Genomic DNA, 16,855 nt, shown 5'->3' with positions numbered 1-16,855 from the left:
CTCTTCTTTCGCCCTCTGGGGGCCTCTCCCCAGGAGGTGGGGGTCTGGAACCTCCTGATTCCTTTAGTTTTCAGACCCTAAATCTCAGGGCACAGAGTCCACAAGCTTTTGAGGACCTATGAAACTGCTGAGACTCGGGGAGACCACTTTTACTGGCTCCAAAATACGAAAACTGCTTTTGAGTTTTGCAGCTGCTATCTGGGGACATGCCACAGGTGTGTGTTTTGGGGATTTCCTGGGAAGGGCGTGTTCCCAAACAAGCCTCCTCCCCAGCCAAGGTGCCTTCCCTTCTCCCCCCAGCCCCCGTCCCCCGAGGACCCCACCCAGCCAGGAGGCAGAGAGAGGCCCTGACTCCGGCAGAGCTGGGTCAGCTCACCTCCTCTGCTGTCTTCCCGCCGAGCTGACCTGGATGTCCAGAGCGCTGCCTGCGATGAGCTGGAACCCCACCCGCCTCCATGGCCACGTGCCTCAGGCCTGGGGCTCGGGGAGGAGGTCCAGCCCAGTGCAGGCCCCCGGGGAGGTGTCCCCGCCCCAGGGAACGGGGGTGAAAGGCACGTGGGACTTCCTCAGCGCTTGCTGGTCTTTCCGTCGACTCTGAGCTGAGTTTTTCTCAAGTTCACATTCAACATTGACTTAGGCTCACGAGGCAAATGATTGCCTGCTGGCTCTGCAGCTCACGGGCTGGCGTTGGGTGGCCCTTATCCTCCCCGGGCTCTTCCCCCTCCACCCCCTACCCTGTAAGTGAGAAGCCTGTGGCCGGTTAGTGCTAAGGGCCCTCAGGCTAATACTGTGAAAACGCTCAGAGGACTTCAACCCCAAAAGTCGCTTGAGGACGCTGGTCCAGTCCCTCTAACCTGCACCGCGCATCCAGAGTCAGAGCCTTTCTCTGTAACGACTGCACGAAAGCTAAGGTCCACGGCCTCAGCTGGCAGCCTCACGGGGCTGCAGCGGCCTCAGCACCTGCTCCCCTGACTGGCGGAACCACGGTTGCTACTGTCACTGCAGCGGGGCCCATGCTGACGTCCTGGGTCTCAGGCGACTGTATAGCACGGGGGTGTAATTTCTGCTTATTCATGTGTCCACATAGATCTGGAGATCTCACAGGAAACCAGAGGCCTTGTGCCCAGGCTCTTGGGGCCATGCTCACCATTCCCCACCAGGGTGAAGGCCCAGGTGGATATGGGCTCTGCCCACCAAGTCAACCAGCCTGAAAATCCACCAGCTGTGCTCTGTCCCCAGGGACCAGGGTCCCTGGCAGGGATGACCCGTGAAGCACTTGCATGTGTGTCGCTCGTTGGTAAGGTCCTGCGGTTGGTAAGAAGATCTGAACCAGGAACGAACACCCAGCAATTAGCTACGTGTGCAAAAGTGCAGGCAGCTCAGGGCAGCTGGGAACCTCTGCCTGGGCCGGGAGTGGGGTGCAGCCTGAGGGATCTGCCTTCCTGGAGGCCCCCGAAGAGCGGCCCAAAGACCGTGGAGTCTGCCTCCACTTTCCTGTTACTGGGGATGAGCCTGATGCATGTGTTTCCTGTGACAGCCGCTGCATCATCACATCCGCTCTGAGAACTATTTGTAGCTGATTTATGTATGTCTTATATGAGGAACACATCAACTTCTGTTTTAGTCCGTTTTACAGGAAAGTGTGGCAACCATGCTCAGCTCAGCAACGTTAATAGGCACGGAGCAGCGGGGGAAGCCCGTCCCGCCTCCCAGGCCTCACAAAAATCAATAAGGTTGGAAATGTGAGGCAGGCTCGGATGGAAAGGAGGAAACTCAGTCGTTTTCTCCTTCTGTAGAATTCAACAAGCCCGTTTTGAAAAGAGCACGCTCTTCCTTCACATTCTGGCAGCAGGTTCTCGGGGCCTCCGCTGTTGTTGCCAATGCTCCCAGACTGACCTCCCCGAGCTGGTGTCTGGCTGGAGAGCCCCGTCCCTCCGCCCCCTCGGTGCCCATCCTTGAGGCGGTGGGCCTTGGGAGGGCGCTGTGGGCAGCCAGCACAGCCCCTCCTCCGTCAGACAAGGAGAGCTCGGCAGAGAGGTCCCACCACGGTCAGCAGGGCGGTTTGGGCCTGGGACTCCTGGCTCCTGGTCAAGCTCCATCCCTCAGTGGTCCAGGCCGCCCGGGTGATGCTCTCGGCAGTGGTGGTCTGGGGAGGGTCCTGACTCAATCCCCACAACTCACACCCTCACCTCCCACTCTTGGCCAGGCCCCTCTACTTCTCACCTTTCTTAACCACTTCCCTTATGTCCAGTTCCAGCTTTCGGGGCCTCCGTGGGCTTTGTCAAAGTCTGGCTGGACATGACAACATTGTGACTGTTTTCTCCCTAGAGGCCTCCAGCAGCCTGGTGGGGCTGTCTCTGTCCTGAGGTCACCAGGGTGAGGGGGTTCCTGCAGAGCGTAGGTGCTGGTCTCACGCCGGCAGAGTCACCTGGAGGCTGAGGATTTTCTTCCCCCTCCTGATCCTACCCTCAACCTCCTCTCTTCTAGAAGCAGCAGGAAGAGGTGGGGACCCCGGGCTGGGGAACCACTTGAAGGCTGTGGAGTCTCCCAGGATGCGATGCGGTCTCCCTCAGACCACCTGGCTCACTCCTGAGTCATTCACACACAGGTGCTCACTTAATCCGCACAAGAACCATCTGGAGAAGAGGAAACTGAGGCTCCGACAGGCTCAGCAATACCCGCCCCGAGCCCCGCCAGCCGTGAGGGGCAGGGCGTGGATTCTAGCCCAGGAAGCCCTGCTCCAGAGCCTGTGCTCCGAGACCCCTTGCTATAATTTGTGTCCTCCATGGCTCGTGATATCTAAGATTTAATGTGGAAGAACGGTTCCACTCTGTCTTACCCCATACCCCAAGATAAACTAAGATAGATTAAAGGCATAATTACAAAAGCACTGGAAGAAAATACAAGAGCATATGTGCACATTCTCGGGAAGGGAGGCAAGATGCAAAATCCAAAGCCTTTAAAGGAAACCACTGACAAATCTGACAACATAAAACTTGAGGACCGCTATGTGATGGAAAAAGAAAACCACCATTAGTAAGGTAAAATATTAAGCAACAGATTAGGAACAAATATCTGCAGGGAAAATACAAGGGCTGTTATTCATCACGTATAAAGAATTCCCGCAAAGCAGCAAGAAAAAAACCAGCAACCCAACAGAAAAGTGGCAAAGGAGAAGAACGAAAAAGATATAAAAACACCTTAGTGAATACCACAAAATATTCATTCTCCGTATTAATCATAGAGGTGAGAAGTTGAAAACTACTTAATGACAAGAACCAGTGCTGGTTAGGTGAGGAAAAGGGGGTCTCTCACAAACCATATGCGGGGGCGTGAATCAGAACAGCCTTTTGTAAGGCGACTTGGCGCCTGTACCAGAAATTTAAATGCACCTACCCTGTGACCCCCCGCCCTGTGGAAAGACGTCTGTGCTGGGATGTTTGAGGCTGCGTCTGGAAACAGACCCTGAGGGGCCCAAGCCCTGAGTTTCACCTTCTAGGGAGGCCAGTTGTCATGGAGAATTCAGAGCCCTGAGCGGTGGCTGCGGGGTCTGAGACCCTTGAGGGCCAGCGGGCTGGGTGTCTGGCAGGGAGGCCGGTGGGGGGTTTGGAGGCAGGGAGGCCATCCCTGCCTGCAGACCCTGCGTCTGTGTCTGTGGACATGTGGCTGGGACTGTGGCCTGTCCTGGACTCTGAGGGGCCACCATCAACCCTGGTGGAGACATAGACCAGGCAACAGTGATGGGGTCCTGAGGACGAAGCAGTAGGGCCTGACTCTCCTGGTCTCGGGGAGGTACGTGTCCCTCTGCAGCACTCCACTACCGGGACAGGCGTTCAGGCTCCCCACCGCAGCCCTCCCTGCTGTGTTTCAGGGTCCCCTACCCCTGCTGGCCCCTCCGGACCTGGCTCCCACCCTGCTCCTTCACCAGTGGTCTGCCCATTGTGTCCTCCCTCCAGCCTTCCTGTGGCCACCCACTGGACCACTGTGTGTCCCCCACCCCGACGTCCTGGAACTTCCCAGTAAGCCATCCTCCCAACACCACCAGGGCCAGTCTCTGCTCAGTTCTCACAAGAACCGGAGGAGGAAATGGAGGCCTAGATGGGGTAAGAGACTCAGCGAGGTCACACAGCGAGGAGGCAGCGGGGGACACTCAGGGTCTGGCCTGGGGCACTGGCGGAGCTGTGCTCTTCAGGCAGGCCTGTCGCCTCACCACGCCCAGCACCGTGTGGCTTACCAGCCCGGCGTGAGCGCCACTGGCGGGCTGTGTGGCCACTGAGGCAGTGCTGGCGTGGGCGGCCCCGCAGCCCTTCCCTCTGGGATGACTGAATCCCAGGGAGCCACAGCCCCCGCCATGTACACTGCATTGGAATGGACTGCGGTGGCCCTGCCTTCCCGAGAGTTCCGTCTCTAATTTATTCACGCTATCAGCCAGTTATTTGAGCCAGATGCCTGTGAAGTGCGCTCTGCGGTGGGAACGTCCTGGACGGGGGTGGGTGTCCTGGGCAGGGTTCCCGTCTCATGAATCAGTGAGGGGCGCACCTCCCTTTCCTGGGAACAACCTGGGACTTGTTCCAGGTGCTTTTCCCACCCCCGCGCCTCGGGGCCTGGGGGAGGCACGCAGGAGGGGCTCTGGGCTGCGGTGGCGGGAGCTGAGGCGTGGCAGGCCCCAGCCTTCCCAGCCTTCCGCCCTCCTCCGAGTGCGGTGAGGATCAGGGTCACCCACGAGGGGCCCTCTGCTCACCTGGGGGCTATGAGGCCCCGGGCCAGTGCTCAGCGGTGGCCAAACGTGGGGCGACCCTGAGGGTACCTGGGGGGCTCGGCCGCCTCAGGCCCTCCTGCCCCTTGGGAGTTGAGGCTTCTTGTGTGGGACCCATGGGGCATGATGTGATGCTGTGAGGCCACCTGCCACTCCTGCTCTCCCCTCCATCTCCAACCTTGACCTTGGGACTCTTCTGGAAGTCACCCCACCCACGGCCCCGTCCCATCATCTCCTCCTGGCTGCCCCATGGGGTCTTCTCCATGGGGCAGCTGCAGGGACACGGTGGGTACCCGGCCAGGTGGCATCTCCTCTTCTGGCTGCCTCTCCAGGGGCCTGCACAACCCTCTCCCACCACACTGACTGAGCCCTGCCTTCACTGCCCAGCCGGGTCAAGAAGCGCAGGCTGAGGGCTGCTTGCTCTCGTCCCAGAAGCCGACCCCAACCACCGTGGGGGACCCTCCCCTTGTGCACATCAGCCAGCCGGGGGTCAGAGGCCCCAAGGAGGCCCAGGGCCCCAACCGCCCGCTGAAGCCTCGTTCCCACCCACCCTGGATGCCTCCCTCTTTCCTCCCAGCGTCTGCCCAGCTCACCCTGCAGATTGGACCTGCCCCTTCCCCGCAAAGAGCCCTGTCGTAGCGAAGTGCTCCTAGTGCTTGAATGATGCCACTGTGGCTGGGATCGCCGACTCTTGGGGTGAATCTCCGGACAAGCCCCTGAAGGCCCACTGTGTGCTCATACCTGGCCAGAACAAGGGTGCCTGCACACACAGCCCAACCCGAGGCCGAGTGGAGATCCCCTTGGGGGCCAGGGAGTCAGGAGGGGCGATCCAGGGGGTAGGGGCCCCAAGTGGGGGATTCGCCTCCCCATGTGCACATTCTGGCGCTGTCCAGCAGAAGGCACGTCCCTCCCCACTGGGTGACACTGGGCCCCAGCCCCTCGGTGGGTGGGGGTTGCCCGGCCTCCTGCCCCCCCCCGCCAAGTCAGGGCACCACAGGCCACCTCACTTGGTTGTTCTCAGATGTGCCCTGAATCTCAGAGCCACCAATGGCAGGAAGGACTTGGACTGGCTTCAAATATGACTCTAGAATTTTAAGAGCAAAATACTAGTTAGGTTAACATGGACCAGAGCCTATTTCCCTCCCCAAACCAAAATCCAAGGGGACCTCTCATCCCCAGCTATGGGTGTGTCTGAAAAGAGCAACCACACACTAGAGTCGTGTCCAAATGACACACGCTCCAGTGTCCTCCAGGGCCTAAGGGAGGGGCTGGGAGGACTTGGGGAGGCCCAAGGGGTGAGGTCCAGGGCCACAGCCCAGGCTGGGAGCAGAGCATGGGGCACAACATGGGCTCCAGGGCAACCACAGTAGGGGGCCTGTTGGGACAGGGCAGGGTCTGGGTCTCTGAGTTTCTGTCCTGAGTCCCTGTAGATCTCCCTGTGTTCACCAGCAACTAGGAGCCTCTCTGGTGCTCGTCTTCCTTCCTCACAGGCTCCAGGTGGGCGGCGCGATCAGGCCAGCCCTGCCCTCCAGGAAGAGCCCACGCTGGCGGCCCTGCCCGGGCCGGGCTGTGTTGTGGTCCTGAATTCCATCAAAGAACAACAAACTGACATTCCAGCTGAATCCAACCAGCCTAAGTTCCCACCCTGGAGCCCATCTCAGGTTCCCTGTCCCTAGAGGAAGGTGCCTGCCCTGCAGTGGCTTCAACAGGCATTGATGCAGAAACACAGATCCAGGGCTGTCAGGGTCCCACCCCCAAGGCCACACTCTGTCCCCACCCAGGCCCCTCCTGCCCCTCGTGTGGGCCTCACCATCCTCCCTCGTTGTGACCCACAAGTTTCTCAGCACTCCCAACACAGCCTGTCCCAGGAAGCAGGTCTTCCCTGACGGGCCTCCCCATTCCTGCAGACCTTGCCCCTCAAGCCGAAGGTGAAGGACCCCCTGTAATTTGGGGGGTCCTTCTGGGTCATGGCCCTGCCTGTTCCTTTACCCTGAATCTCCTCCCACCCCAGCCTGGAAAACCTCCTCCTCTCCTGAGCCCCACCCGGCCCTTCACCCAGGTGGAACACCCAGAGCTCCCTCCTGACACCTTAGTGAGTGGCCGGCCTCACCCAGTGGCGCTGGATCACCAAAGGTGCCCAGGCTCATAGGCGGATAGGCTCTCCGGAGAGTGGCTTTCAAGCTCTTCCCAAAAGAAACGGGTGTCTCCCTGGGCCCAGTGGACCTGATGACACCTTGCACCCATCCCCCAGGTTGGGCGGGACAGGTACTGGGACTCTGTTGGGGCCATGGGGTCCCCAGGCCCTGCTCATGAGCCCTGAAAGGCCCACTCAGGGCCCGGGAACGGTGCCCTTTCTCATCACGGCAGCCCCATGAAGAGTGCGCTGAGATTCCATGAGCGCTCTTGGGGACCAGGCACAACCCGGCCCCCAGCCGCAGCCCTAGCCTCACAGCTGAAGCCCTGCCCACTTTGCTGGCCCCCGCTCCGAGACCCCCTTGAGGTCCCTGTGTAGCCCCAGCCTCCTCATTACTCAGGCTCTGCTCTGTCGTGAACTCTGAAGCCCCCAGCTCCCACCAAGAGCCCTCTCCAGGCAGAAACTGACTCAGCCGGGGGTTTGCAGGGAGGTTAGGGGACATGCACCGGCAGAGCCATAGGGCCCTCGAGTCCTTCCCTGTGGCAGGAGCCAGGGACTGGACCCAATCCCCAGGGCACAGAGCAAGGCCTGGCTGACCACAGGGGAGAGTGTCCGTTCTCAGGACCCCCCAGGGGTGATGTGGGTCAAGAAATCCAGTCCTAAAGCAGGAGGGCCTCCGTTGACACCTTCCACCCTCTGACTTGGGCAGCATCAGGTCCCCTGGCTCCCAGGGAAGCCCCTCCAGAGATCCCAAGAAGGGGTTCAGGGAACCCAGGGAGAGTGAGGGGGCCAGGCGGGCCTGGGGGCCCATGAAGGAAAGACCACCCTCCTCAGGAGATCCACCCATGAAGCAGGGCAGACAAAAGACAGGGGTGTTGGTCCTGGGCACGCGGACCCACTCTGTGCAGGGGTCGACTGGGGAAGGATGGGGCTTGCAACCAAGGAAGCACCCACATCTCCAGGACAGGCAGTTTGGGAGGGTTTCCAACTCCAGGAAACCTGCTCAACCTCATGGGGACCTAACAGTTTTTATTTCACATGTGTTAAAACAGGAAATAAAGTAGGTGAGAAGCAGTATCTCCCACACCGTCCTGGGTAGCAGGTTCTTCCTGTGGCCTCAGCCCCACCCGCCCCTACACAGGCCCAGGAGGGACCCCCAGGCACAGCCCACATCCCGTCCAACCCCTGCATTCCTGCCTGCTGTTTCTCTGAAGCATTTGGCGTGTGCATGCGTGTGTGAGCACACACATGCATGCATGCACACGTGTACATGCTAGTACACAGGCACAGGGCTGGGCTCAGTGGCTCTGTCAGGTGGCCCACCCTGTGCACTTGTAAAGGAGAGGCATTTGGAGCCCAGTGTTGAGGCCCCATGGAGAGAATGTGCCCCACAGACGCTTGGTCCAGGCAGGCTGGAGTCAGGAGGAGGGAGGACCCAAACCAGAAACAACCTTAAAGGCCTTAACATCAAACAAACAAAATGGCTTTACTTTTGTTTTCCACAAGACAGTTTCTGCACCAGAAAAGTGGAGGTGCCTCCCTCCCCGGAATGAAGTTGACTCCGGAAGTTTGTTATAACCTAAAGATGTGACTGAAGTCACATGTTGGTATTTTAATCCATCCAAAGGAGGCCCCCACCTGTAGCCACCCTCAGAAGCCCCTGTCCCCCAGGTGCCATCATGTCGGCCACCTATGGTCCAGGACCCAGGCCAGTGCGTGCTGTGCTGGCTGAGCTGGGACCGGAAGCAGGACTGTGTCCGTCACAGGCAGGCCAGGGTGGAGGCCCCTCTCTCAGCCTCCATGCTCTTCCTTTACTGCCACCTTCAGCCTTGCTGCAGGTGTGAAATCGGAAGTAAAGGGCCTTATCCTTTCAGTTTCTCTAACTCCAGCTCCTTCAGCTAAATAACCACCTCTAACAGGGGACAGAGGGGACCTTCGGGTTGGCCATGTTACATGGCTTGGGGTTGATGGTCTCTGTGATGTTGACAGGCAAGAAACGGGCACTGAGGAGAAATTCTTTGAGAAGGAAGCCTACTCCCGCTGGAAGGCACTGGGACCAGCAAAGAGGGAACACAGCCAGGGTAGCCAGACAGGGAGCTCTCCCCATGGCAGCAGGATGGACCTGGGGCAGCCCATCCGAGGGCTCGAGCAGATGCAGGGGGTAGGCTAGCCTGGCAAGGCAGATGCAAGTACACTCAGGGACTGAGGGGTGTGTGTGTGTGTATCTGGTTGTGTGGTGGATGGATGGATAGAAAGATGATAGGTCCGACAGATAGATGTGTAGAGGTTTAAGTATAGGTATTAGAAATCGTGGATGGCTAGACAAACGGATGCAGAGGCAGAAGGACAGATGGGGAGAGGTGGGTGTGTGTGGAAACATGTTGTGTGTGTTAAGAGTCTGTAGGCTCAGAGAAGGCAGTGTCCATAGTGACTGGAACCCACAGGCCTGAGTCCAGCACCAGGCGTCTGAACACTCCTCCTCAGTGACCCATTGTACGCTGTACGTGGGTATCTGTGTAGCACCAGGACCCACAGGCAGAGGGTCAGTGTGAGCGCGAAACGGCCTGTGCACAGCACAGCGGCAGGCTGAGGTTTGCTATCTGGCTTCTTACTCTGATCTGATGGTGGGCCGGGCATGGCTCTAGGGCCTGGGACAAGTCCATAAGAGGTAGACTCAGACCCCTACCCCCCAGTCTCCAGCAGAAAGGCTGACAACACGGTCACGAGGTGTTTACAGGTGCAGGTAAGGAGCTCGGGCCAGGGCAGGCAAGGGTCAGCAGGTGCCAGGTGGCCTCGGCCAGAAGGGCCTGGAAGGAGACCAGAGAAGAGTGTTCCCATTTCCCAGCCTTAGTGAGCAAGGGGCCCACCTGAGGAGGAGAAGCAAGGAGGCCGGGTGGATGATGGGGGGAAGCACAGGGTCCAGAAACTTCTCAAGACCAGGCAGGGGGCAGGGGGTAGCCCTCCAGGGCCCGAAACTCACGTTTCCACCATCCCAGGGGAAATGGGACTCCAAGCTGGCCTCAGCTTGATTGAAACAACAAAATAAAACAAAAATCTGTGCCGCGCATGGCCGGCTGGCTGCTCCGAGGAGGCACTCAGGGGAGTGTGGAGGGAAGGAGAGGGAGGGACCACCCTCAAGGCTCCCGAAGGCAATGAACAGGGCCTCTCAAAGGAAGGCCAGGGCCTCTGGCACCAAGAGGTGGGAAGCCTTGGAGAACACAAAACCCCACACAGCTTCCCTGGGGGCCTGACAGAATGGCGTGGAGCTGCCGGGCAGCCCCCCTGATGCCCGGGTCCCTGGGTTCTCACGGCTGGTCTCTGAGGAGAGCGGGGGCCCGACACGCGGGGCAGGTGGTGCCCTGTTTACATCAGTCAGGCCAGCGCGGCCCCACTTGAGTCGGAGTGTGAAACATCCATCACCAATGCTTCAAGAACACTGCGCGATGGCAGCTTTCACGGGCTGTGACCAAAACAATCCCAACCTCATTTTCCGCAAGCACCAACAGATGTTTAAAATTGGGGTGGAATCTCTAGGACTGAACATTTCTCAAGCAGGGCCCTGGAGCAGCTCCAGGGAGCTCAGCCCAGGGCCCGCTCTGCTGTTCTAAGCCGCCCTTCGCAAGTCAGGAATGTCAAACAGAGCTGACCTCAGCGCTGTCCTCTCTAGCAGCAGGCAGGCTCCGGGTGTTTGTCTAATTAAAACAAACTAGTTGGGCGGTATATTATTTCTCCAACCAAACAATATTGAAGCTGCATGTGCGACACATTACTATTGCTTCCTGCCGGCTCCAGGGCTCTGGGTGAAGTACACGCATTTTCAAGCCTGCTCAGCACATTTAGCAAGCGAAAAAGAGACGATTGTTTCCTATTTCGCTGAGAAAATTGAAGCAATCATTAAAGAACTTCCATGTGCTCCCACCATGGCAAGCTCCCACCCACAGCCGACTCTGCTGGGTGCACTGGACCCAGCCCGTCCTGCCACTCAAGGACACGGCCCCCCAGCGGGTCTCCCCGTGACCAGGTCGCTCTCCACAGCGCTCGTGCTGCCCCACTCCTGTGGGCCAGGGGCATCCTGACTGCTCACTACCTTTCTGCTCTTCACCACGAGCCCCCTCGGCAAAGAGTCTTGCCATCTCCATCTCCTCTCCTCCTAGCCTCTCCTGAATCCTCTCAAGCAGGCTTTTCTCTCTCCTGGTTCACCAAGAATGCTTTTGCTGAAGCCAGGGTTAATTCTCAGCTCTCGTCTGGGAGGATCAGCAATACCTAGTACAGAGCACTTCTCCCCTTCGGGAAAATCCTTCTTCCTGGGGTTCCTAGGACCCCCGTGTCTTGGTCCTCCTCCTCTATCACTTGGTCCTCCTCCTCTATCACTTCACCGTCTCCTTTACGGATTCCTCCTTGTCACCATGGCCCGTGTGTTATCAATAGTTTCCTATTGCTGCTATAATAAATTACCATAATTTTAGTATTTTAAAACAACACAATTTTATTATCTTACAGTTCTGGGGGTCAGTAGTCCAAAATGGATTTCCTTGGGCTAAGTCAACGTTGTCCAAAAGGTTTCTTTCCTTCGGGAGACTCCAGGGAGAATGTACTTCCTTGCCTTTTCCAGCTTCCAGAGGCTAGTCTCTTCCTCCATCTTCAAACCAACAATCTCATCATTCTGATATCACTTCTTTGTCACATCTCCTTCTCTTAACTCTGACGTCCCTGCCCCTCTCTTATAATGACTTGCGATTGCATTGGGTCCACCTGGGTAATCCAGGATAATCTCTGCATCTCAAAGTCCTTAACTTAATCGCACCTGCAAAATCGTCTTGACCTATGAGGGAGCATATTCACAGGTTTTGGGAATTAAGATGTGGACATCTTTAGGGGCCCTTATTCTGCTGACCCTGGTCTGCCCTCTGGCCTCCAAAGATTCACAAGCAAAATCCCATGTGCAGAATGCTTTCACCTCACCCCAGTATCTCCAAAAGTTTTATGCATTACAATATCAAATCGAAATCCAAAAAAAAAATCTCATTTAAATACAATCAGTCCAAAAGTCCCAAATCTCATCATCTAAATATCTAAATTAGGGATGGGTGAAGCTCCAGGTACAATCCTCCCGATGCATAGTTCCTCTTCATCTGTGAACATGTGGAACTCAAGAAACAAGTTATCTTCTCCCAAAATACAATGTTGGGACAGGCCTATGTTGACAGTGTTAGACATTTCCATTCAACAAGGGAGAAAATGGAAAGAAAAAAGGAGTCACCAGTCCCACACAATTTCAAAATCCAGCTGGGCAAACAGTATTAAGTTTCAAGGTCTGAGCATAATCCTCTGTGGTTCCCAGTTCTGTCCTCTGGGCTCATGGCTCCATTCTTTGAATTATCCTTCCTTTTTCATGAAGGGTAGCATGTGTTTGCAGATAAGCAGTTTTATCAGCCTGTTTCCGGCCAGTAGAATTTTGGGAGGTCCAAAAGTCTCCTTTCATCTTTCATTTCATCCTCTCTCCGTCCCTTTCCGTTCAAGCTGAAATCACAGTGTTTCTGCTGATATCACATTCTCAAGAACTTTGTGGGCTTCCTGTGTATGTCACAGGGTTCATTCCATTTGACAAGAGGGTCCTCTACAGGTCTTCCCTAGACAATCCTCTATCTGTTGTTGGCTTCTGCTGAGGGGATCTTTGCATCACACACCAATGTCTTCAAAGAGCAGTCTATGTGACTGAATCCTCTGGCCTTTCCATCCTCCAAGGTATTAGCAAAAAGTTGTCCAGCCACACACTTGGCTTTCTTTTTAGAGCACATATGCATGTGTGCACACACACGTATACTCACATACTGCACGCACCACTGAGTGCATGCACATATGCGTACCCAGAGCACATGAATGGACATGTACACACATGCACACTGCAGCCCTCACATACACAATAGCGCACGTGCACACATAAACCCCACAGCACATATAAACACACTGCATTGCAAGCATACAAGTCACACAGCCCTGCAAACACACCTATACAATATGCACGTACACCACACACACCTTATAGACACCCTGTATACACACCAGATATGTTATACATGCACTGTGCACACACAGAACACCCGGAAACACACACATGCTCTACCCACAGACGAATGGCCACACACACCACATGGTGTGTGCACACCCAGATGAACACTTGTCTTTGCTCTGGGGTGTCGCCTGATCAGATTAGAGTAGCTGCCCAGGCAGGGTCTAAGACGGGGGAGCTGGGATGGGAGGCCAGGGGCAGGGCGGATGCCTGACAGAAGAGGAATTGAAAGACCCGAAGTCAAAACACACCCAGGACCAGGTGCTCTGAAGCAGGGGCTGGAGCACAGGAGGTCCAGGGCACAGGCAGAACACCACCCAGAGGTCTGGACAGGGTAGTGTGACTATCCCGGTGACAGCTGCGTGCTCCCCACCAAGGAGGAGATGCGGGGACCCACCTCGGGAAGCTGTTGTGAGGATTATCTGCCAGAAGAAGAGAATCTCTGTGGGTAAATGTCCCTTCTCTCCCCTCCTTTATCCCCAGACTCTCTCCTTTTTCTCCTGTGGAAAAGGAACAGGAACTACCCTTTGTTGAGTTCCTGCCATGCACCAGGCACAGAGAGTCTCTGGGAGGCCTGGGCTGATTCCCTGGGCTCCCCAGCAAGGCCACAATGCACTTCTGCTGCGTCCCTCTCAAGTCGCCAAGTAGGATGGGAACTTGGGTCTCCCTGGTCAGAAGCAGGCTGCACGGAGAGGCCCAGCCTCCCGGTAAATGAGAGGTGGGGTGGGCATTTCCAACCAACTCTAACTCAGAGACGCCTCCAGCAGGGAAGTCCCTACCCAAGCCCTGTGTAGAGCCTGCATATGGACACCGGACCCTTGTCCTGCTTCCTCCGAGGTCTGTTGGCCGTGACCCAGCGATGCTCCAGGGTAGGCCTTCTCCGGGGCTGTCCCATCAGTGTTTTCCCGCCACTTTGTTCCAGCGGCCCCTTGTGCGGCAGGCTCTTCTGCCCTCCTCTCTTCATTATGGGGTCACGCATCCCATCTCTGTCAGCTGAACTTCGCTTTGACTGTAGACTGTTTCAGGGCAGAGGCACAGGAGTCGGGAGAAGGCTGGATTCGGCTTTTGCCACTCAGCAACCACCAATAGGCACATTTTCTAAACTCTGGGCCTCAGTTTCTCCGCCTGTAAAATGGGCATCCTACCTACCACGGGCTTTGTAAGATAAATAAGATGGCGTATTAGTGTCCTGCAGCTGCTGTAACAAGTTACCACAAACTGGGGGCTTAAAACAACATAAATGTATTCTCTCATAGTTCTGAAGGCCAGAAGTCCAAGGTGTTGGCAGGACCATGCTCCCCTGATGGCTCTAGGGTGGGGAATCCTTCCTGCCTCTTCCAGCGTCTGGGGGCTCCAGGTGTCCCTGGCTTGTAGCTGTAGCTTGTCATCTTCAAGTGGCTTCTCCTCTTCAACCTGTGGCTTCTCCTCTTCTGTCTCCAATCTCCTGCCTTTCTCTTGAAAGGACACTTGTTGGGCTTCCCTGGTGGTGCAGTGGTTGAGAGTCTGCCTGCCAGTGCGGGGGACACGGGTTCGAGCCCTGGTCTGGGAAGATCCCACATGCCGCAGAGCAACTAAGCCCGTGCGCCACAACTACTGAGCCTGTGCCTAGAGCCTGTGCTCCGCAACAAGAGAAGCCACCGCGATGAGAAGCCCTCGCACCGCAACAAAGAGTAGCCCCCGCTCGCCACAACTAGAGAGAGCCCGTGCGCAGCAACGAAGACCCAACGCAGCCAAAAATAAAAATAAATAAAATTAATTGATTAATTTTTAAAAAGTTATACCCTTAAAAAAAGGGGGGGCACTTGTCATTGGATTCAGGGCTCCCCTTCCCCCCAATAATCCAGGGTGATCTCACCTTGAGACCCTTATCTTCATTACATCTGCAAAGACCATTTTCCAAATAAGGGCCTATCCACGGCTAGGATGTGGACGTGTATTTCGGGGGCCGCAATCAGCCTACCACAGACAGTACGTTAAATGTTCCTTATGGAAATGTCCAGCACAAACAAGGACTTGAGAAGGCAGCTGCAGGTGTTATCATGGCTGTTGTGGGGTTGTTTCTAGAGCCTGCAACTCCACGGGGCAGAGACGTTTCCTCCTCTGCCATCACCGAAACCCCAGACCCTGATCGGACGTGGGGTGGCCAGAGAGATGCTTCTCTGCTCTCGGGGCGGGGGGAGGGTTCAGTCTGGCTCCCTGGATTGGGTGGTAGGACCCAGCCCTCCCTCTGCTCCTCTGCTTCCCGCATGGGCGTCTCCCTTGAGATGCGAGCTACACAGCGGGGCCCTCTGCTGGTGCTCAGCACCGGGGACCACGCTGGATCTGGTGCCCCTCCACCCACCCAGCCCAAGAGGACAAAGGCTTGAGAAGTGGTGTGTGTCAGCATCTCTCACAAAGCAGGCACCTTGCAAACAGACAACTGTTTACTCTGGGTTACCTGGTGGGGGGGGCGCCCCTCATCACATTCACAGCAGGGAGCTGCATCTCCAGGGACCCTGGGGAGTGGCCTGCCGGGTCACGTTGTGAGAGCACGTAGGTGGCAGCGCCTGGTTGGTCTACCCTGTGCTCCGTCCTTCCTACCTCGTCGTGTTGGCTCTGTGAGACCAAGGGCTTCAGGAGCAGAGAGCCGGGGGCAACTCTGAGGCCATGTCTTGTGTTAACTTCGCCTTGGTCCTTCGGCCAGTCCCGTAGCAGATGGTATTTGTCTGTTCACAATTCTTCCTTCCCTCCCTGCCCCGGTGTCATGGCCTGGCAGCTTGACCGGCTGTGAATAGTGGAACGTGGGCAGTACTGCCCAGAGGTCTCAGAGGCAGGGCATGCTTCTGCCTCCCCCCTGCACCCTTGCTTTGTTCCCCTCTTCCACCTGGGTCCCGGGATGAGAGCTGAGAGGCAGACCTGACCCCACCTCAGCCTGAAGTGGATTCTGCTGTCAACACACAAACGTGTGAGTGAGGAACACACATTTGCTCCTAAACCACTGGGACTGGCAGGGTCTCTTGTCACATGGCATCATTGCAGCAACAGCTGACTAGTGGAGAGTTCGATGCTGACAGTGGAATGATGCCATAATAAAACCTAAAATATATGACTGGTAGACCAGGTGGTGAAGAAACTGTTTTAGAAAGTTGGGGGACTTCCCTTGGCGGTCCGGTGGTTAAGACTCTGTGCTTCCAGTAGAGGAGGTTCGATTCCTGGTCGGGGAACTAAGATCCCACATGCTGCGAGGTGAGGCCAAAAAATAAAAAAACAGTAATAATAAAATAAAATAAAAAAGAAAGTTGGAAAATGGCAACCTATGTTACATAATGGTGAAAAAAAAGTCACTAAAATGGATTCCTGCAATAAGCTAGGAAACAGGAAACATACCTAATGCAATTCTGGCTTTGGGTGAAGAGCTTTCCAAGCAAAATATCTCTAGAGTGAATCAGTTGTTATTGCTGCGTTTGATAAAGTACCTCAAGAAAAAAGATGAGCTCAGAAAAGAATGGACAAACTTGCAGGAGAATTGAGAGGAAATACAGGGGGCCCAGAAATTCTAGCACTTGCAGGATTAAGAATCGAGCCTGAAAAAAAAAAAAAAAAAAAAAAAGAATCGAGCCTGTTCCTTCAACCAATAATGAATAAACTTGAAGAGCACCTTGAACTAGAAACGCTTTTAAGACTGAAGACTCAGCCCCGGAGGCTGGGCATCCAAGCACAGACCCAGGCCCCCACATCAGTCTACTCAGGACATGATCTCTGAGCTGCTACCGACCACCGTCCAAGGCGACTGAAAACAGGGAGACCTGCTCTCTGAGCTCCAAAGACGCAGCCTTGGGGACCTTTGCTGCCAGGGTGCTTATCTTGGTGTTTTCAGTCATTGGAACAGCCCGTAGCAGCCGAGGTGGCTGCTATC

This window comes from Phocoena phocoena, chromosome 19, assembly GCF_963924675.1.
Source record: "Phocoena phocoena chromosome 19, mPhoPho1.1, whole genome shotgun sequence".
Taxonomy (NCBI): domain Eukaryota; kingdom Metazoa; phylum Chordata; class Mammalia; order Artiodactyla; family Phocoenidae; genus Phocoena; species Phocoena phocoena.
Note: the sequence above shows the minus strand (reverse complement) of the source record.